Source organism: Pleurodeles waltl, chromosome 8 (genome assembly GCF_031143425.1).
Source record: "Pleurodeles waltl isolate 20211129_DDA chromosome 8, aPleWal1.hap1.20221129, whole genome shotgun sequence".
Classification (NCBI taxonomy): domain Eukaryota; kingdom Metazoa; phylum Chordata; class Amphibia; order Caudata; family Salamandridae; genus Pleurodeles; species Pleurodeles waltl.
In genome coordinates, this window is record NC_090447.1 from 178,957,521 (window position 1) to 178,979,411 (window position 21,891).

Genomic DNA, 21,891 nt, shown 5'->3' on the forward strand with positions numbered 1-21,891 from the left:
TAAATTGATGTGGATCTCCTTTTTGAGTCGTGTGTCTCATTTATTGACTATTGTGCTTATTTGTAGATGTCTTGCACTCCTCTGTGTTAAGTATAAGGCTGCCCTAAATAGAGCGTTTTGGGATTGTATAGCAAGCCTTATCTACTCACTGGGGAACCCATGGACTCTTTACACGGCATATCTGGTTATTGATATGTTACATAAAGAGCTAGCGCCCTACACCATCCTCCTCATGGAGGGTGAGAGTTAAGAGGTTAAGGAAGGTGGGAGTGAGAGGCAGAGTCCACATATGGTTTAAATCATTTTTAGCAGATAAGGACAAGCAGACTTTCCAACTACCTCCATACTGTTCAAATTATGGGTCAGTCAAAAGAGGAATCCCTCTGGGCTGAGCCCTTTTCCCCACTAAAATTGTATTGAATTTTACAGTTTCAAAAGTTTTGCCCTCCCCTCCCCGAGTTCTCCCCCACCCTTGCGATGAATGCTTCTCTATGTATAAGGCTGAGCATATTCTTTGAAGACAATCTTTTAAAGATTCAGGACAATCTACTGAACGACCGACTTGGCACAAGGGACAACCCTTGATCAACTGGTAGTACTGGAGACAGACTACTCTGCCATAATGCACCAGGTTAAATCAGGATCCCTGGATGTTCCATGTAATTCAGAATACATTTTAAAATGCCAGGAGAGTATTACACTGGGTTTTCTAAAACGAACTCATCTTTCTCTTAGAACTGCAGTGGTTCCAAAGTTATGGAAACATGTGAAAGGCATTCCTCTCCTAAAAAAATCCTCGTTAGATGCCGCCCTATTAGAAAACTACCGCCCCTTCTCCCTATTACCTTTCCTATCAAAGGTAGTGGAGAAACATGTGAACAATCTCTTGGCTAGCTTGGCTAGCTTTTCAGAACAAAATCAAATATTAGATCATTCACAAAATAGGTTTCGGCCATCACAAAGCACAGAAACAGCTCTCCTGACAGTAACAGAGACCTTGCGCAGCACTGCGGACATGGGGAATTCCCAGGCATTGATCCACCTAGACCTAAATGCTGCCTTTAATAATGTCTCCCACGCCGTCCCTTTATGCTGCCTCACTGATTTGGGGGGACAGGGGCAAGGCCTTGACCTGGTTTATCTCCTTTTCAGAGGATTGGTGCTTACAAGTAATCGCCCAACCTTTTACTTCCGTCCATAGAGTGTTAGCACAAGGGGTGCCCCAATGCTCGGCTCACAGCCCTACTCTTTGTAATATCTATGTAAGACCTTTGGCTTATGTAGTAAAATCCTTTGGAATTTCATTGGTGTTTTACGCTGATGATAGTCAATTAATCACTTCCTTGCCCTCAGAGTCAACTGATAACAGCAAAAAAAAAAAATTGTCTTACAGAGGTCGCAAGCTTGATGCATGAAAATTGCCTAAAACCTAATGCTAGTAAGACTGAGATTTTTCTGTGGGCAAACAAACCCACCTATGGGAAGACCATTGGTGGCCAGAAGTGTTGGGACCTCCTCCCAAACCTAAGTCTGTGGTTAAAAACCTCAGACTATGGATGGAGGATTCTCTATCCTTTGAAACCCAGGTTCAAACTTTAGCAAGCCATTTCTTTGGCATCCTGAGAAGCCTTTCATCCATCATGGGATTCTCTTCCTTACAAATTCACCAGCTGATTGTTCAGTCTCTTGTCATTTCATGTTTGACTACTGTAACAGTCTTTACGTGGGCGCCAAAAGACCGGTCTTGAACCACTACAGGTCGCCCCAAAACGGCACTGCCAGGATTCTTTTCTCCCTCCTCCAATTACGTTTGACCTCTCGACCCTTGATCAAGATTCACTGGCTTCCTCTTGGCAGACTTGAATCTGGCCTCAATACCCCACCACAGAAGAGCCAGAATGAGAGGACACTCTTTTTGTGTCCTTGCCCCAACCCCATGGAACTCTTTGCAATCTTCATTAAGAAAGACTCAAAACCATTTAAGATTCCGTAAGCAATTGAGGACATAGCTGTTCTCCCTCTAAGCTCAGCCTGCTCTCTCCTACTCTACAGTCATCTTACCTATGACTAGCACTGGAAAATCCCCTTAGGGCCATCCGTGCTCTCTAGAAATCTTTTTAACATAACATAACATAGCAATCTTTCAAAAATGAAGGCCAATGAGCCCACCAATAATGTTCAATATCAAATAATGCCCCCTGCTCAAGGTAAACTGTTGCAGTTCAGTCCTTCTACTGTAGAACAACTGAAGGGCCTCCTTGGCAAATGCAAATCCGGCTCCCCTCTGGATCCTTTACCTCCTCATGTTGTGTGGCTAAGAGGGGATAGATTAAGTCAAACATATAAGGAGCTCTTCTCTACCTCACTACAATCGGGGATAGTCACCTCATCCTGGAAAAGGGTGAATGTCATTCCCCTCCTCAAAAAAACCTAATGCTGTCCCAGAAATCCTCTCTAATTTCAGACCCATTTCTTTGCTCCCAGGGGTCTCTAAAATTTTTGAGAAGATCATAAGCACCCAGCTATCAATATACCTGCATTCCTTCCCTCGATGGGTGTGGAAGGTCTACCCTAGCCTGGCTGGGCTCCTTTTTTGATCAGAGAGAACAGGCCATTATGGCTTAAGCCATTTTTCTCTTAGGTGATGACCCTCAAGTATGGAGTTCTTCAGGGCTCAGCCCTCAGCCCCACACATTTTAATATTTACATGTTGCCCTGGCATACTAAATTGAATCATTTGGAATCCAAGTGTTATCCTATGCAGACGACACTAAGGCCCTCATCCTAGTCCCGCCGTCAGGTTACCGTTCCGCGGTCGAAAGACCGCGGCGGTAATTCTGACATTCCCGCTGGGCTGGCGGGCGGCCCCCTTCAGGCCGCCCGCCAGCCCAGCGGGAAAGAGGCTTCCACGATGAAGCCGGCTCGAAATCGAGCCGGCGGAGTGGAAGCTGTGCGACGGGTGCAGTTGCACCTGTCGCGTATTTCACTGTCTGCTCAGCAGACAGTGAAATACATTTAGGGGCCCTCTTACGGGGGCCCCTGCAGTGCCCATGCTAGTGGCATGGGCACTGCAGGGGCCCCCAGGGGCCCCGCGACCCCCCCTACCGCCATCCGGTTCCCGGCGGGCGGACCGCCGGGAACTGGATGGCGGTAGGGGGGGTCGTAATCCCCTCGGCGGCGCAGCAAGCTGCGCCGCCTTGGAGGATTCCAAGGGGCAGCGGAAAACCGGCGGGAGACCGCCGGTTTTCCTGCACTTACCGCGGCCTTAGCGCCGCGGTCAGAATGCCCTGCGGGGCACCGCCGGTCTGTCGGCGGTGCTCCCGCCGACCCTGGCCCCGGCGGTCTAAGACCGCCGGGGTTAGAATCACCCTCTAAGCTTCTTTGGCCTATGACAACAATGCATAGGGAGCTAAGTTAACATTTGCCGCTTATAAGGTAGTGGTAATGGGATGGCTTAAGGCCAACTCTCTATAATGTAACCCAGAGAAAACTGAGGTCCTGTTATTTGGTGCCAATTCCCTGCCCGCTTCATCAAAGGCTTGGCTAACTAGTTGCACTCTACCTCCACCCCCCTCGGTGGTGGCCAGGAACTTATGGGTCTACACTGATACACATCTATCCTTCAAATTCAAGAATGTGGTTACAGCTTCCTGTTGGACACTGAGGATGTTAAGAAAGTATCTAAACCCCCTGCCCTGGAAAGCCCAGAAAAACATAGTCCAGGCACGGATCCTCTCCAGACTGGACTATGGCAACATTCTGCACCCATGGATCCTGGACTACCTAATGCAATGACTCAAATGGTAAAGAACATAGCAAATCGCCGTCTGTTTAAACTCCCTAAACATGCCTCAACCTCCTTCTATTGTAACCAATTGCACTGGCTACTAGTGCAAAAAAGGATTGTTTTTAAAGCACTGATTGTGGCCCGTCTCACCTTGTATAAAACTTGCCCCAAATACCTGTTCAACAGGATTTTTGAATACTGTCCCAAAAAATCTCTATGTTCAGAGTGTGCCAAGCTGTTGGCTATTTGCTACGCCAAAGAGAAAAAGTTGAGAGGTTCTGCCTGTTCAGTTCTCGCAGCTAAGTACTGGAACAAGCTCCCTTTTCCACACCAATGCATCCCAGAGAAAAAACTTAATTTGAAAGAAATTGAAAACACATTTTTTCAAATTGTAGGGTGATCATTATTCTCCTTTTGGCCGTCTGCCTGAGCACCAGGACACTTTTGTAGTAGCTGTGCGCTTTAGAAATCCATTCATTAATTCACTAATTTGCTCTAACATTTTATATGAGGCCTTTGGCTCAAAAGATTAGCAAGCATGGATTCTCATTGTTCACTTATGCTGATGACACTCAAATGATAATAAATAGTCACTGTCAGTCTGATATGGCCACTGACCTGCACACCTTTAGAGTCTGAGTACACAAAGTTGCAAACTGAATGCATAGCAATCACCTCAAATGAAATTTGTATAAGATCAAGATACCATTAATGGGAGGATACAAAACCATATGGGGTGATGGTCGGTTGCTGTTCTCGCTTGGCAGCCCACCACCTCTGGTTAATAAAGCTTAAAATCATGGTATTATCTTTGATAACAAACCTTTGTTCGATGCTCACGTCATCAACTTTCAGTATCTTGCTTTTCGTCTTTGAGAGTTATGTGCAAGATCAGAAGTCTTCTCCAGTTTGATTGACACAAAACTACTGCACAAGCTCAGAATTCTTCAAACTTAAACTATGGAAATGCTGTATGTCTACTGCTTTCTCTTTACCAGTTAGCTCAGCTCAAGCCACCCCAGAGCATTGCTGCTCACCTGCTCCCAGGACTCCCTAAACATGCCTACATCCCAGGCAATATTGTTAAGCTTAACTGACTCCCAATTAGGGAGTGTGAAATCTCTTTCCATCTGTCACAAAGAAATTGTCAGCTCTTATCCTTCATTCCATAAGTGCCACTTGGCAAAGTATGCTTCCTTACATAGTTTGTGACCCTTCCCTTGCACCACCTGGTACTACCCCATGATTTAAATGATTAAAATACAATCTCGGAAAGAAATCTCTGGCCATCTTATTTCCAGAAAATAAGTTAAAGTTGGCTTTTCTCTCAGGTTCTTAACTAAATTCTGATATGGCCCTCTAAATTCATCTTAATGCCGGGATATCTCAGTGAGATCAGTGCAGCACTCTATGAACTACACACACATCCAGTCATCTCCTCCAAGTGCCTCATGCTTTATTAATTCATCCTTAATAATAAAAATACATTTGTAAACATTCCTTTGACCACTGTGATGATGATCAAGAGCAAACCAATGCAGTCTTGGGCATGTCATGGAGAGATATATACACCCCTATCAAATTTCTCTTTGAAATCATATTAGAATACCTTCGAATTAGAACTGTGTTCCTTTTTAAAACACGGCCAATGGAACCTGCCTATTACAAAAATTGGAGTTTCCTCGTTCTGGTGGCTGAGGCAGTTCCGAATATGTGTTTTCAACTCTTCCCTTTTCCACTTCTTTCTATGCTGCGCCATCACAAAAATATATTTATGAATTCTTAGATTTTAGAAATAGTCATTTTTATTTTCCAAGATTCTGGCATTGTTTATGATGGATTTCAGTTCATGCCTCACTTTTTTTGCCTTTTGCCCTATTTCTGGTTTTCATGCAACATGTTTTTCTTTTTGGAAATGTATTACTTTGTTTCTTTCTAGTTTAAGTGCTTTAAAAATAGAAAACTGTGCAGATCTTTGAAGAAGGGCAAAACGTGCGGGCACCGGCTTTGGCCATCCTGTCTCCTTCCATGTATATCTGCACATGTGTGAGTTTGAGAAGTAATGCCACCAAGGTGGAGCGTTTGCTTTAAGACATGCACCAGCGGCACATTAATTGGCAACACACATGCTGCTCAGTAATTTGATTCCAGGTAGCGGGTTGGTGATCAGCAGATGAGAGGATGATGAGACACTGAAAGTGGCTGATGTGGAGAAGGGAAAGACCACACAGATGGAAAGAAGGTGGTGCAACCAAAGCAAGAGGGCAGAGTTGAGAAACTTTGGAGGTGGACGATGTAAAGCCTTGGAACGAAAGTTACTTTTGGGGGCATTTTGACAATGACAGAAGGCCATTATGAGACAGTCTATGAGATTCAGGAGCCTCGAAACCCCTCACAGATCATTTCTAGAGCAGAGCCCCCAATAGGCCATCCTAAAGACTAGCCTATCTCATTGAAGGTACAAAGAAGTTGTTGAGCCAAGGGGATACCATACATTAACCAGTAATCACCCCATTTGGAACCATTGAAATCCACTGTTTTCCCCTACTCATTGTTGTTTTTTTTGCCTCTGTATTACATTTAGTTAGGGATACAGATAGAGCAGCCTGTGAGGGGCTACACACACAGAACAACAATTGCAACAACCTTCCACAGGCCACCACACTGTACCACCAGGGCAACTTCATTCCCTGGTCCCACGAGGTCCCTGTGAATAGATTGGTCAATTGGTATAAACTATCACTGTCACTCGTACCAATATCACATCATCCTACCATTTTTCCTACAGTGGGATTTCCCTTTTAAGATGCAACGGGCTTCAGGCTACAGGGAACCGTTTTCTTTGCTATTGCTCAGGGCTGTCATCAGCCCTGAGTGGTAGATGGAAATCACAAAAAGTGTCACTCAGCCAGTGGCGTAGCGTGGAGGGTGCAGGGGGGGCCGGCCGCACCGGGCACAACATCTTGGAAGAGACTAAATCCACGGGTTAGGGGGCGCAAATTACTTGCCTTGCCCCGGGTGCTGACAACCCACGCTACGCCACTGCACTCAGCAAACAACCCCTTCCATTGCCTACTGCTGAATGCGCCACCACGGGTCCTTATGCAGCCAAGAATATGAATGACAGCTCTTCAGAAAGAGTAATCATCTAGTAAGTAGTGCCCTTGAGACCATAAGTAACAGCAGGGACATTCCAACATTCACACCAGATGTCTTTTTTCTCCCTTTGCCTTTTTTAAAAACAATTCCAGCTTCATACTTCATGAAGCTGCTGAAGATGAAAAATAAAAGTATATAACATTGGCAACTGTGTAGCACACCCTTGGATTGAGTTTGTTTCTCTCTCTGTCTGGAAAGACTAATGCAAAATGTTGCCCCTCAGAATGAGCTCTTTGTCTGTAGAGGGTATAGGCTTGTTTTTCAATGAGTATGGATTGTTTGACCAATCAGTTGGCGCCTTTAATTTTTTTATGGAGTTTGTGATTCCACCGTGGCTCCAGTAGAAACAATCCTAAGGTGCTGCAGTACTCTCACGTGCTGGGTACTGTAGCCCCAAATCCAGTATATCAAATGCTGTAACATTTTACAAAGTTGAGTCTGATAATAAAACAAACTCTTTTTTCATTGTTTGAGATTAGGGTTTTGCTAAGAGCCACCTGTAACTCATGTCTGTGGTGCATTTCAAAATGTACATGTTTTAAGCGTTTTTGAAATGGCGGTACCTGGAAGTTCCCGGTTGTTCCCTAATTGCTTTGGGGAGTTATTTATGAACCCCTGGACATCATCGGAAACATTCAAGTAGTTGTTGTACTTTTTGTACATATAAAACCACTGCCAGCTTTACAGTAAAATAGACTAAGTAGGTTTTCTTGCTATTGTTTCTTATTTTGTGCATAAATAACTCATTCCAATTTTAACTATGGCCTCTATGCAGGATGACCAGCACAAACAAATCCAGGGAAGCTACTCAGGAGAAGAACAATAGGCATAATATTCCACGCCTCCACCAAAGTCTATTGTGCAGGAAGAATTGCCTGCTGGAGAAAAAAACCCTCATCCAAATATGTCATATGAACATTATGTGACAAAAATGAGCCTAGTAAGATGTGGGGAATATCTGTTTGGAACATCTTTGATGCAAAAACATCTGAATGCTTGGCATCAATTTCAATGTAATGCAGCAAGAAGGAAGAGGAACCCTGAAAGGACAGCATCTACATCTATCTCTGCATCACAGCACTGCATCCCTCCTGGCAACAGAATGCCACATTGCATCCTTCAGGAGGAACATGATGACAATGACATGTGCTTCTGCACTATTGACTTGCATAGATTGCGGGACGGTGATCGCTATTGGAGAGAAGAGTGCACAAACATAAAGAAATTAAGGCCCAGATTTAAGAGGGGCTAGCGCCATCTAATGACTCATTAGCGTCATTTTTTTTACGCTAATGTGGTGTGAGGTGGCCAAAAATGCTTGCATTGCGCCACTTTGTAATCCCTTGCGCCACATTACGTTTGCACCAGGCATAATGTATGCAAGAGGGGCGTTCCGGCGTTAGAGGGGCCGAAAAAAATGGCACAAAGAAATCTAAGGGATTTTTTTGCATCATGTTTTCGGGCATTTTGAATGCCTGCTCAGAGCAGGCGTTAAAAGAAGGCTCTCATTGGTTTCAATGCACCTCTGGGTGCTTTGCAGGATTAGGGTCAGAATTGTTTGCGCTAATCCTGCAAACCGCCGAACTAGCATCAAAAATTCTGATGCTAGTTCCCTAACTACCGCCATGGTGCGCCGTATATTAAAAACAGCGCATACATTGTGACGTTAGGGAGGCTCTAAGGGGAGCAAGAGAAGTGGCACTGCACTAGGTGCAGCACCACTTTTCATAAATCTCCCCCTAACTCCCTAAGCAACAGAAGACATGCAAAAAGTTGTGTACTTTTATTTTTTTCTTAAAAAGCAAAAACACAAAGAAACTAAAAACCTTTTTATGAAAAAATAGTTCTCTTTAGAAAGAACAGTTATGGTTCTTAAAAGATAAACATTTCTGAAGTTTTCTTAGTTTGTTTTCTTTGAATGCCACAGAGTCCGACTGAGAGTGATTGTAAGTGATGGACATCTGAGAAGAACTGTGATGGAAGCAGGTGAGGAGTCATAATATGAGTGTATAAAATCAGCAGAGATAGGTACATATTCATCACACCTTTCTTTCATTTCCTATCCAGAAAAAAATATGGGGCCAGATTTGTGCTGGCCTTGCGCCGTTCCAACGCCACATTAGCATCATTTTTTTACGCTTATGTGGCATTGGAAGGGGAAAAACGCAATGCCATATTTACAAGGTGGCGAAATGCTTGTAAGGGGGCATTCTGGCGCTGGGAGGGCATGAAAATGGCACAAAGGAATCCCTGAGATTCCTATGCGAAATTTTGATCAGCATTTTTTAACGCCTGTTAAGTGCAGGCGTTAAAAAGAGGCTCCCCATTTATTACAAAGGGCCTCTGGGTGATTTGCAGAATTTGAGTCATAATTTTTTAGACTAATCCTGCAAAGCGCCGGACTAGCGTAAAAAATTATGAAGCTAGTCACCCTAACTACTGCCATGGTGCACTGTATTTTAAGAACGGCGCTACCATGGGCGCAGGAAAAGTGTTTTTCATAAATCTGCCCCATAGTGTCAGTTTCTATTTTCTATCATCTCATTAATAGGTTTGAATTTAAGTTAATAGTGCCATCATTATTAATACCAAGGCCTTGTAGTAAATGCTGTTGCTAACTAATGTCCAATGTGCCAAGGGCCTCCCATGTTGAGCATTTATTTAATGGCAAGAATTAAAATTTGCTTATTAACGTTAGAATCTTAAAGACTAACACATTCTCCCAGTTTTAAGTGCACCATCCTTAGATTTGAATAGCTAGAATTTGAAGTTTTTGCTTCTCATTTTTGATGCTGCCTGTCAACGTTTGACTTGTTTCATTGCCTTTGTACATCGCTTTTCATGTTTTAAGTGCCCATCCGTTTTTGTTCTTTTGCTCAATAAATTATCGTATTCCTACTTCAAATTGGTATTGTTTTGTTCAGTATATTATGAAAGGTATTCATACTTGTTAATCTCTTTTTATGGCACCTGTTCTTTATCAACATAATTAAGATTAATGGAAAATGTATAGATTCATTGAAGGCAATCCCCTATGTTTCGTCTAGAGCATGGGTACTCACAAACATTTTCTCGGGGGCCAAAATTGCAGTATGGTTTGCGGCCGAGGGCCGCACTGAAGTGACAGCGGGGGTGGGGGGGTGGCGGGGCTTATAGGCCACTAGCCAGGATGGTCATGGAAACGCTATAAGATAATGGCCGCCGTACGTAAACATAGAGGAGGGCCGCGGGAGCATGAGCAAAGAAGCCACTATTGCGCATGCTCCCGCGGCCCTCTTCTATGTTTATGTACGGCGGCCATTATCATATGTCGTTTGTCGGACGTGTCTGCGGGCCGCCAAGGTAGGTCCGTGGGGCTGCTGGCGGCCCGCGGGCCGTACTTTGAGTACCACAGGTCTAGAGGAAACATCTTCCATCCCACAGACCTCTGTATTGAAGCACTCCCTTTGTTGATTAAATCTAGTGATTTATAAATACTCTTTTTATATATGTGTGGCCTGAAATCAAAAGGGTTAGTATGTTTGCTGAGGGAGGATCCCATAAGAGTGTGTACAATTAGGAAGATGTCAAACCTGGAGAGAGAAAGAGGTTCATGGAAATGTGACTTTTTATCAATTTATGAAAATCAGCAGATAACATTTCAATTAGACATATTGTACAATAGGACAGTCAGTATATAGAGCAGTAAGCAGGTTCAGTGGTTTTTATGTCACTCCATGGTTAACACTGGCCTGAGTGAGCAATGCCAGTGTATGAAAGACAAACAGAAACGACAAACATGTGGCAAAGTAGAATACAAATTAAACAATACGTAACAAACAAAATGATGGGACAGAACACAAATTCCTCAACATCCATGGCATATTTAGATATCTATTTATTTATTTAGTGCCTCAGAGTGTCAGAAGGTGATATTTTAGACCTATTTGAACTTCTGTAGTAAGGAACAGGGCCAAATAGGAAATAGAAGTGAGTGCATAATTTTGCGTACATTAATAGGCCTGACAATCCCCAAATTTGGTCAGTGTTGAGGGCAGTGTGGATTATGCTCTTCAAACCCGGACAATTTCTTATTCAGTTGTTCTAACACTGCTTAACAACACATCTGTTAACCTAAAAGATGACGCTCATCATGCCTGAAACAAGCTGCCTTGGCACCATTGTCCCATCATCTGCATATATTTGAAACCACAAGCAAACATTTGCAAATTTGACAAAATTTATATGCTTTGTATAGCGAATAGTTTGCTAATTTCACAAAACGTCTCAGGTGAAATTTACATTTTGCGCAGCCATGGTGTTAATGGAACCCGTGGTACGAGGTGTTTTGTGAGCTATTTGAATGCTCCTCTTAGGGGTGGCACATGTTAGGTCTCGATAGACCGAAGTGGAGATACAGCATCTGTAAGAAGAATGACCAAAATCGAGAGGTTGTGCAGAAAGTGTAGGATTTTTTGTGAGTTGACTGTGCATATAGAGATTGTATGCATTATAGGCTGTGGTTTGTTCACGCGTGCGCAAGGACAATTTACAGCTTCTCCTTGTTTGTGCGAGGGATGTTGCTTTTATGAGCATAGTTGATTTATGGCATGCTATTACCTCTATGTGCTATTCTGTAAAGGGGCACTATCCAGGTTAAATTATTCATAAGGATGTGTTGGTGAGGATACTAATCCTTCATTATTCTGTGGCTCTTGGTGGCCCCTAGAAGTGCTCTCTTAAAAACTTGTTCAAATACATAACCCACCCTTCCACTTTCTTGCAATCGCAATAAACATTTTCTTGTTGATCTATATTTTGTTTTCTGAATACTTTGACCACTTCACATTCAAATTATGAAGTTGATGATGGTTCACGAGCTGGGTGTGTTTTCTTCCAAGCACACCATGGCACGGTCATTGGAAGTCTCAAATTTAGGATTCAATGTTCCCTCTGAACCTTCTTAGTTGGATCTTATCAATCGCAGTAAACCCCACTCTTCCAGCACTGGAAAACTATGGGATCTAGCGTCCAATATTTACCTGAAAATGGTTTTGGAATCAGCCTTTTATGCTGCTTGGCAATTTAAGTCAACATGGTTCACATTGATGCTAAATGAAGAAATGTGTGAGTTGGTAATACAATGGAAGTGTAAAGTAAATACTTACCCACAGGATGCCCCCGGGCTTTTCAAAGAAAAACACTTAACCTGATTGGCCACCATTCATTGTAATCCACTATGTGATGTCTGGACAAGTATCATTCTTTGGTACATTCGACTTTAATAAGGAAATTGGGGCTCTGTGTTTTAAGGTATCTGAGTAGGCTTCATTGACAAGATCAAGCCCAGGGGTGGGCTGCAGCAGAACATCCTCCATTCCTAGAATATTTGAAGAAAGTTCTTGTTACCTGTTTCATGTAAGTGATTTGGGTATGCTGGTCCTGTGCCTCTGCATGTGCACAGTGGAGGGGAGACGGTTTTGAATAGGTCCAGAATCTGACACATTGCAGCAAATACCAATCATTTACAAGCTGCACCCTCAGATAAAGGGCAGAGGAGCCACTTCATTGATTGCTAATGAGATTGCACCTTTTTTGACTCATTTCTAACCCTCCGGCTCAGTCTTTCCATGGGTCGGTGTGGCAGGGACTGAGAAGTTGGGCAGTGGATTGGGGCGATACAGGTGCGTTTATCGGTAATGAGGTTTCACCTTAGCCGGTGCTGAAGGACAGCTAATGCAGTAAATAAAGAGAGTGGGTTGTTGCCTCTTTTGTTGTAAGACAGCAGCATTCACATTCAATCAATCAATCAGGAATTTGTAAAGCGCACTACTCAACCGTGAGGGTTTCAAAGTGCTGAAATTGCACTCTTCCCTACCAAACACCACAGCAACCACCTCTAATGGGGTCAGAGAAGTGGGGTAGAGGAAGAGATAGAGGCTGAGGAGGTGGGTGTTGGAATGTTCCTGCACAGGCTGCAGGCATCTAGCAGTGATTGCGGCCTGCAACCAGTCCCTTGTTTGCAATAGTGACTTGGCAATTTCAGCCTTCTGACAGAGACACATTGGCTTCAAAGTGAAGATCTGCAGTGCTTGCTTTGGTCCCTTATCTTGCCCTCGTGACGGCAGAATAGGCTTGGACGTCTGCTCCCCCATAACCTGTTTCTAAACTTAAAAGCAACTCTGTTGTTGTAAGCAAACGTCAAATTAATAATGAGCTGACTTGCCCTGCTCAGTGGACCTTTATCACAGAGAAGGATGACAATTCTCTCCTGCTCTCAGGTTAGTCTGCTTTCTTTCCCAGATCCCAGATGGTTGCATATTTGTTTACAGTCCCACCTTTGATTCAAGTACACAGACAGTTTTTATTCCAGACGTTCTTTCTTACTTTGCGTTTGGTCTCTTTTTTTTCTCTCAGCAATTCTCTGCAGCAGGACCACTGGCTTCAAATTTCAGCTGGCCTCAATGAAAGAGGAAATGCGATGTAGCCGGGGCTGCCTCTCCGTCCGGTCCCTCAGTTTAAAACACGTTTGTAAAGGAAGCCTATAAGAAACGCTAATCCCCAAAACAATGAGGCTGGGCCATGTGACCCCAATACGGCCTGCCCGTGCCAACGCTAATGAAGCACGTCAGTGTCCCCCACAGTTTGCTTGTGAACATTATGATAATTTGTCATCTTATTCAAAAGTACGGCTGCTTAAAAAAAGCCTGGTAAGAACAATCAGTTTCACACAGCATCATTTCTTGTTGTTTTGTTTAAATATAAGAATCCCTTGTGTTAGCCATCGTCAGTGTGGGAGTACCAGTGTGCCAGCTGGCCAGCTCCTAAAGCCTCTATGATTGCTCGTGTCTTCAATCACCATTAGTGCCTGTGTTTTCTAAGCTCACCGGTGTCAGTGACTTTAATGCATGAGCACCCAAGTCACTTTCCGCACCTATACCCCATCAACCATCAGTGCTGTTCTTTTCAAATTAATTATTAATAATCAGCATATCCTGTAAACGTTCATGCTTACTGTCTCTTCACCACAGCTGCACTTTCACCACACTACTAATTTCTCAGTGTGGGAACCTCCAGTCTACACTGGCACCCTATCAAGATCATTTTCAGTTCCTCAGTCACCATCAGCATCCAAAGTCAACCTCACTCTAAGTTCCCCAGTCATTATCGGCGCATACAGTCACATCACTTTCAATTCCTTATTACCATTGGTACCCACAGTCGACATCACTTTCAGTTCTCCATTCACCTTCAGCACCCACAGTCAGCATCACTTTCAGTTCCCCAATCACCATCGGTATCCATAGTAGACATCACTTTCCATTCAGCAATTACCTTCAGTACACACAGTCAACATCAATTTCAGTTTCCCAATCAGCATAGGTACCACAGTCGACGTCACTTTCAGTTCCTTCATTACAATTGGACCCACAGTCACCATAACTTTCTGTTCCGCAATCACCTTCGGTTTCCACAGTCTGCATCACTTTCAATTACCCCATCCCAGTTACCATCGGTATCCACCGCCTACGTAACTTTCAGTTCCCCAATCACAGTCATAAAAGAAGTCCCACAGGTGCAGTAAAACGATTCTGCTAGTAAATGTGAAAACACAACGAATTCCACATGGTCTATAAATATAGCCACTAGAATTGCTATGCCACAAAATATGTTCATTAGAAATATTAACCCGTTCATCAGAAATCCTATGCAACAGAATTCTCCCTCAGAAAACCTACTTGGAGCCACTGGCTACCAAAACTACACTCATTAGAACTGTTGTGCCACTTAAAGTGCTCATATATGTCAGGTTAGCATTAGAATATGAATATATGCCAGAGTATGAGCGTCAGAATTATGGGCGTCATTTCGAGTTCGGCGGCCGGGAAAGCCCGTCCGCCAAACTTCGGACAGAGTGGCTGCCACCTTCGTGGCAACCTCCCGGCCAGAGTTATTAGGAGTTCCCTTCTATGTCAAGCTCAGTTTCCACTCGCCGGCCTAGCAGGAAACAGGCTACAGCATTGTCTCCGGCTCGTAATCAAGCCGGTGGCAATGCTGTAGCCAGCAGGGTGCACCCGCACCCTTGCAGTGTTCATTGTCTGCAAAGCAAAACAGACAGTGAACATTGCGAGGGTGCTGGGCACGGGGGCCCCTGCACTGCCCAGGCCAAGAGCAAAGGCAGTGCCGGGGCCCCCCAGTGGCTCCCTGCATGCAGCTCCGCCCAAGCGGATTACGATCTCCGCCACCGCCAGGATACCAAGTATATATTCACATGAGAAGCCAAAGGTTACAGGGGTGTTATAGTTAGGCTCACATTTTAAATGTACAAAACCATAGAAATTCACCTGTTATAGTTAGAGCTATCTCAAGTAACTATAATTCGTGCCCTAAGTAAATTTCTATGTTTTTAAAATTCTATTTCCTAACTATAACGTCCCTGTAATCGTTGTTTTTTTCAATTAATTTCTATGTTTTATTACAGTAAAGTATTTTCATTACTGTACGTTGATTCTTCGGCCGTGCACGGTTGGCCAACCCCTCTAACTACCCAACCCGAGAGAAAGAGAGAGAGAAAATGAGAGATTGATAGAGAGAGCAGTTTAGGCTTTGATGAATGATATACTTAGAACAAGATATTTCAGGACAAATTGAAAAGAGTATTGTTTTTGTCAATTAAAAAGAGTGAGATCACCTTTCAGTGAGTAACAAAAATATTTTTAGTTAAAAAGAAGCTAAAGCAATAAACGACCACAGACATACCTAGACTATAACCCTTAACCCTTAGTGTGCATGTCTGACTTCTTTACTATGCCTGAGGTGACTCCTTACTGTGCAGTGTCCAGACTTAGCTGTGACATACAACCCACAGATTGTGAGGGGAAAAAGACTTCAATGTTCCATCACTAGGAAAGTTTAACAGTGAAAGCACTAGAAAATAAACCGACACACTAGAATTTGAACCTTCAGCCTACTGAGTGATAACACAAGACCTTGACCATTAGGCCAAAAGTGACTCTTTCTGGTCTGCATCTAAACGTAACAATAGCATTCTTATCAAACATCCTGCTAGTCTGATTCTTTGAAGTCATTGTATGGAGAGACCATTGCAATAACAGTCTCTCTCTCTACCATCACTTTATGCGATGGGAGATAGAGAGTGACAGGACAGTAGAGGGAGCCTCCACGTCCGTGCGGTCCCAGCCAAGGGGGCATTTCTCTCGCAAGCAGGGAGCTGCTCTAAATAGCAGCTCCCTGCTTGCAGGAGCATTTTTTTAATCTGTTAACCTGCATGCATATTTGTGTGCAGGGAAACAGATAAAAACTTCACTTTCTGCAAGTGAGAGCTGTTTGGCAGGCATCCCTCCTGCATTTAATTACACATATGCCCTGGGGAGGTAGTGGTCCCCGGGTCTGCGGGTAGGGCCAGGTGGCACACCCCCTTTCAAAATTTGACGTGATGCCAGGACCTGGTCCACTCAGGGGCTGCATGTAAACAAGCACGGGACCCCGCACGTGTTTTTATTTTTTTTCAGCAGATCTGCTACGTTTTCCTTTTTAAAAAAAAATGTTTTTTTGCTCTGGGGAGTCCCTCTGGTACCTCAATACCAAAGCTAAGGGTTCAAGGTGCCCCTCCCCTGGCCCTTTTTTCTTTTTTTTTATCTTTTTTTCTAGGTACTCAAGTCCCAACCTGGCTGCCAACACTTCCTTGTTGAAGTGTTGGCAGCCAATTAGATCTCAGCACGAGATGGGGAGGTTTTGTGGAGCCTTTGCATCCCTATATATACAAATTAGGTTTTTCTTTAATATTTCTAAAACTACTAAACGGATAGACACCAAATAAGAACAAGCATTTGCAATGCAATAGGTCTCACCTTTTCTTATGTTAGAGCTATTGGCTTTGTAAATTCAGAACGGATCTTTTCTAACCATATAAATTGCTCAACCCTGCCTCATAATTTCATACTTTCCTGCCATGTTTTGGTGGTCACTGGCGGCTACTGACATCAGAAATCACAAGACCTTGAGGAAGGGCAAGAAGATGACTTCACTACCTCAAGTTGTGTAAATGTCTGAACAGAAACTGGAAAATAAGGCTGGAAAAGTATTTTTCTTTTTATGTTAACAGAATGAAAAGTCTTGCAAGCATTTATGCCTCACATTTCAACAAAGCTCTAATGAAGTTAATCGTAGCACAGCAGCCTGAGAAGGTTTATGGCCCCAATGAAGGAGACACGCAATGTCCAGTGTGTGGATGTCTCTGAGGGCTGGCAAGGAGGGGGCCTGGAGAGAGAGAGACTGCAGATGAGGCTCTGCAAGTTTCACATCATTTCTTTTAGGTTTAGCTATATTCTACCAGAAAGGGCATATTGTGGCTTTCGTGAGCAGTGAGCTAAATCTTTAGGCACTGGGTGTTTCTTTCATAAAATAAGCATATTTTAGGAGCCAGAGATAAACTAGGACAGCACTGGAATAAAGCCCAAACAAATGTCAGCGACATGGGAGGAGGTGGGAGGAACGGGATGCTGCAATAAAACGAAGTCAGCTACCAGCCTAAGACACCCACAGTGAAAAGTGAGCAACAAAGAAATTAGAAAAGTAGTCCATCACAGCAACAGATAAAGAAGCCAAAGTGGAATAATACAGTAGTTGGTCATTGCTCTTAAACAAAAAAAAAGGAGGGAGAAAAAGGCAGAACTCACCAGTAGCGAGCAAGAATTTTTAAAGGGCACTGCAACCAACAAATGAAATTGCTTAAAGCCATAAGAAGTATACTAAAAGTACTAAGTCCTACCTTTCTTCCATATTTGGTGTAATTCCGTCCAGTGGTTTAGGCAGGTGACATGTTAAAAAAATCCCATGGAAATTAACATGGAAGCACAGCTTTTTTGACCCCCACCTTCTTCTCGTCCCTGCCTGACGGATCACCCCAAAACTTTTCAGACACCAGCTGATGTGACCGTGAGAATGTTTGGGAAAATTTCACAAAGATTCGTCAAGAGGCAGCAAACATATAGGCAAGTAAAAAACACTTTTTTTGTAGACACTAGGTGCTAACTATAACTACCTAGTGGCAACCATATATATATATATATATATATATCGATATATATATATATATATATATATCCAAGAAAGAAGTGACTCAAACAGATGATCTCACCAAAGAACAAAAATATATTTCCACTACAACGTTTCAGCTTCCGTCCAGCGGTTCAGACTGTAGTCGTGTCTAAACATCCAATGGGAATTAACATGGAAAACACAATGTTTTTTGACCCCCTCTTTTTCTTGGCCCCCGTTTGACGGATCACTACAAAAAAACTGATCTATGCGCAACAAAAATCACAGGGCCACTTTTTTGGAAAATTTTGTGAGATTCATCAAACGGTGCCAAAGATATAGGCAAGTCAAAAATCGATTTTTTCTAAGGAAACATGGTTCTGACTATATATATATGTATATATAGATATATCGAAATATATATATGGTCCCACAAATCTCCTCCTAAACTTTACCCTAGGACAAAAGCACTCATTTAGACTGGGGAAACATGTCTGCTCTCTCCCTTCTGCGTCGCCCAAGCAGCATATCTGGTGTTTGTCCTGTTTTATATTATCAGAGTCCAAAACAGTTGGCCATATTACAGAAACCTAGCACTAGCAGGACAAAACGATTTGCACCATTTTTGCTGCTTATGTATTGTATGTATGTAATATTTGCCCCAGGACCAAACATGGACATAAAAATTGCTATTTGTCTGTTATCTCCAGAACTAGACAGAGAGAAATAATGCATTTTCTATATGTGTATGTCTAATCTAATGTAAAAGATCTGACTATGTCTGAATCAAGATTCTGAATCAAGATTAGTTAGTTCATACTTTTTAAGAAAGTGTTGTAAGCTGTGTAGTTAAAATCTCTATGAAACAAACGACACAATTTACAAGAAAAAAGCCTTGTTCTATATGGTCAACAATACTTCCACTATTAAGTTTCATACTATTGCTCTGGAGCAAAATATTTATGACATATAGAGTTGGGAAAAGTGATTTATGTAAATGGCAAAATAATACAAAATGGTTTTGGAGTGTTTTTTTCTCGCCAATGCTAATCAGATCCTGTTCATACACCTCTTTGATGAGTAGATGTATTGTAGAGCATGCCCACATTAAGCACAAAGACTTCATAATCATTTTATTTTGTAATAGAATGTAGAGAAAACTGATTTTGGCTGGAATGTAGAGCTGTCTCTCACATTTGCAAAATGTGCCACTTCTTCCCACTTATTGTTAAGCAAAGGTGTAAAAAATAATGTGAAATCATCTTTACGCTCCTACTTCTCTCTTGTTGCTTTTCTTTCCTATCTTATTTCACTTTTTCCAACTTTCTTATCACTGCAAATTGGTCTTCAAGTTATAGCACTCGGTGTTTCCATTTTGGTATTGATAACCAGCCCTTATAAATTACCTGTACCTGGACACGTTGGAGGTCGGTGAATCTTTTAACTGAGTCGGGCTCTCCTCATCCTAAAATAGTCGAGTCACTCAGATCAATAATCAATAACTACTGTAATCGGTAATCAATACTCAATTAATAGATCAATATAGCACATCAGAAATCAATAACAGTTGGTATTTCGGCGCACCATGACCTTTCAGTCATGAATAACCACACCAGTTTATTAAAAGTTAGTGAATTTATTTCCCTATATTAACAAAGCTAGCACGATGTATATATGTCTCAAAACCAATTGATATATGTATATGAACATTACTAGCTGTCCATAACGGCGGAAGAAACGCAATCTACGTAAAATCTGAATAATGATACACTCTGTTATAGCAATGCAAGTCACCAATATGACTAACTGTATTTGACTAATTGCATACATTGGTCAGCATAACAAGATTTCAATTTAGCATGGTACATTGAATGAATACCTCGACTAACCTCTAATTAGCATCGGCATGTGGGACTTCATGCAAAACGAATTTAGTCAACACAAATTTGGAAAACTTCTAGCTAGGACCCTATCAAAAATAGCAGTTGGTACCTAAAAGGAAAAACACAATGCATAATACATTTATCCTTTCATATTTACCAAATACAATCAGCATTCAAGAAAAGTCTTCGTCCTTCAGGTACCGGATTGATCAGCATGGGGCAAATTTCAAAGGGGCAAAGTTAAGGGCAAGCTTCCTTGCAGCAGCAAGGAGAATAGGGCAAAGTTACTGCATGGGCAAGACGGGGGCAAATCAAAGTTAAAGTCTCTAGGGTGAGAATTCTTAAAGTCTCTTTCTCTCAGATAGAGAAACGGGCATCAGGGTGTCGTCCAAAATGGAGTCTGGCATCAGGCTTCAAACTGGCATCGAGGAAAATGGCTGACTTCTCTTTGTCCGGTGGGTTTAAGTAAGAAACATTCCAAATTCTGCAGGGTCTTCCATTGGAGGGTTCATAGGTTGGCTTCAAATTGTCCAATCAAAAATTGTCTTTTACTAGCGCTCATTTCTGCATACACTGTCCTTGGAGCCTTGGAACACAAATTGTATCATGGTTTGCCAATTATTTTACTATCTGTACCTTCATTGTCCGCACCTGCAGAGACTGACCTTGTATCAAAGGGGATGAAACCGGCCTAGTACGAAACCTTGGAGATAAGTGTACCAGTCAGCTCTACTGGAAAAATACAACTTGAAGCAAGAATATATGTTTCATTAGTTCAAGGAAAAAAAAACACGCAGTTAGAATTTGAAACCAGGCAACTAGGCCAAAGCCTGTACTAAATTTAAGCTAAGCAAAACAGTTTTCAAACAAGAAATCATGGCATACATTTGCGATTATGACGGATTACTACATTTTCAATACTTCATGATTAATAAAGCTCGTTTACAATGATGGCGAACTACCCCGAGGGCACAATTTCCCTCGTACATTATTTTCTTTACTAAAATCACACTACATTACATGTTTTGATTATACGATATGTATGAATATATGTCGGACCTTCTTTTTCTGCGTCATCGGTATTAGTGTTGAAGATTCTGATAGACAGTGTTTAAGTAGGATTGGACTGGGAACCAAAAGCCCGCTTGCAAAAGAAATGACACTAGCCCCACACTGCATTAAGAGTAGTAAGTAATTCAAGCTCTCCAGGTGAGTTTGGGATAGTTCTCCTCCCAAGAAAATTTAGAAAAATGGAAGGTGAATTAAACATTTTATACCATCATTTTTCAAATACATTGGCTAAAAGCTCATGGGTTTTAAGAGCAGAACCTAAAGAACTACTACTGCAAGTTATTCTGCTATAGTACACAGCAGAACCTTATAGTAAGCATGTGCCCGAGGCAAAGTCAGTACAAAAATGTTGGATACACCACAGGCAAATACATATATACCACAGTTTATTGACCCACACTGAAATCCCACTACTGAAACATTCTGAAAACTTTCATAATCACCTTTATACTGACCTGCACCGTGCATCACTATGTCACTACTGAGACATCCATAAAGTACTTGGGATGCTTCTCTAGTTTCTATTGGACTGCACTGATATCCCAGTTTTGGGACGTTTGCAGAGCTCCACAATGAACATCTATTCTGATCTGCAACAGCACATCTTTCTCAAAATTGAGGCATCCACTATGCCCAGGGTGATTTATGAGCTTTGGAAACAGTGGTCACTAAACTGCCACAAGCAAGTAAAGTGAGTAAATAGATTGAATTGTGGCTTCTACAACACAAATGTTCACCTATATGAGTTTAATAGCCGTTGATTATGAATTGCCACTTAGTTCAATTAAAATGAACCAAGACTACTACTCCCTGAATGAACTATGGACAAGCCAAGTTCAGCAATGAAAAAGTGGTGTCCCGGTGCATTGGAGCTATCTGGTCCCTTAGAAATATCATTATTACAAATGATGCTCAAGTGGGGAAATTAACTTGCACTTAAGTGTACTGCGT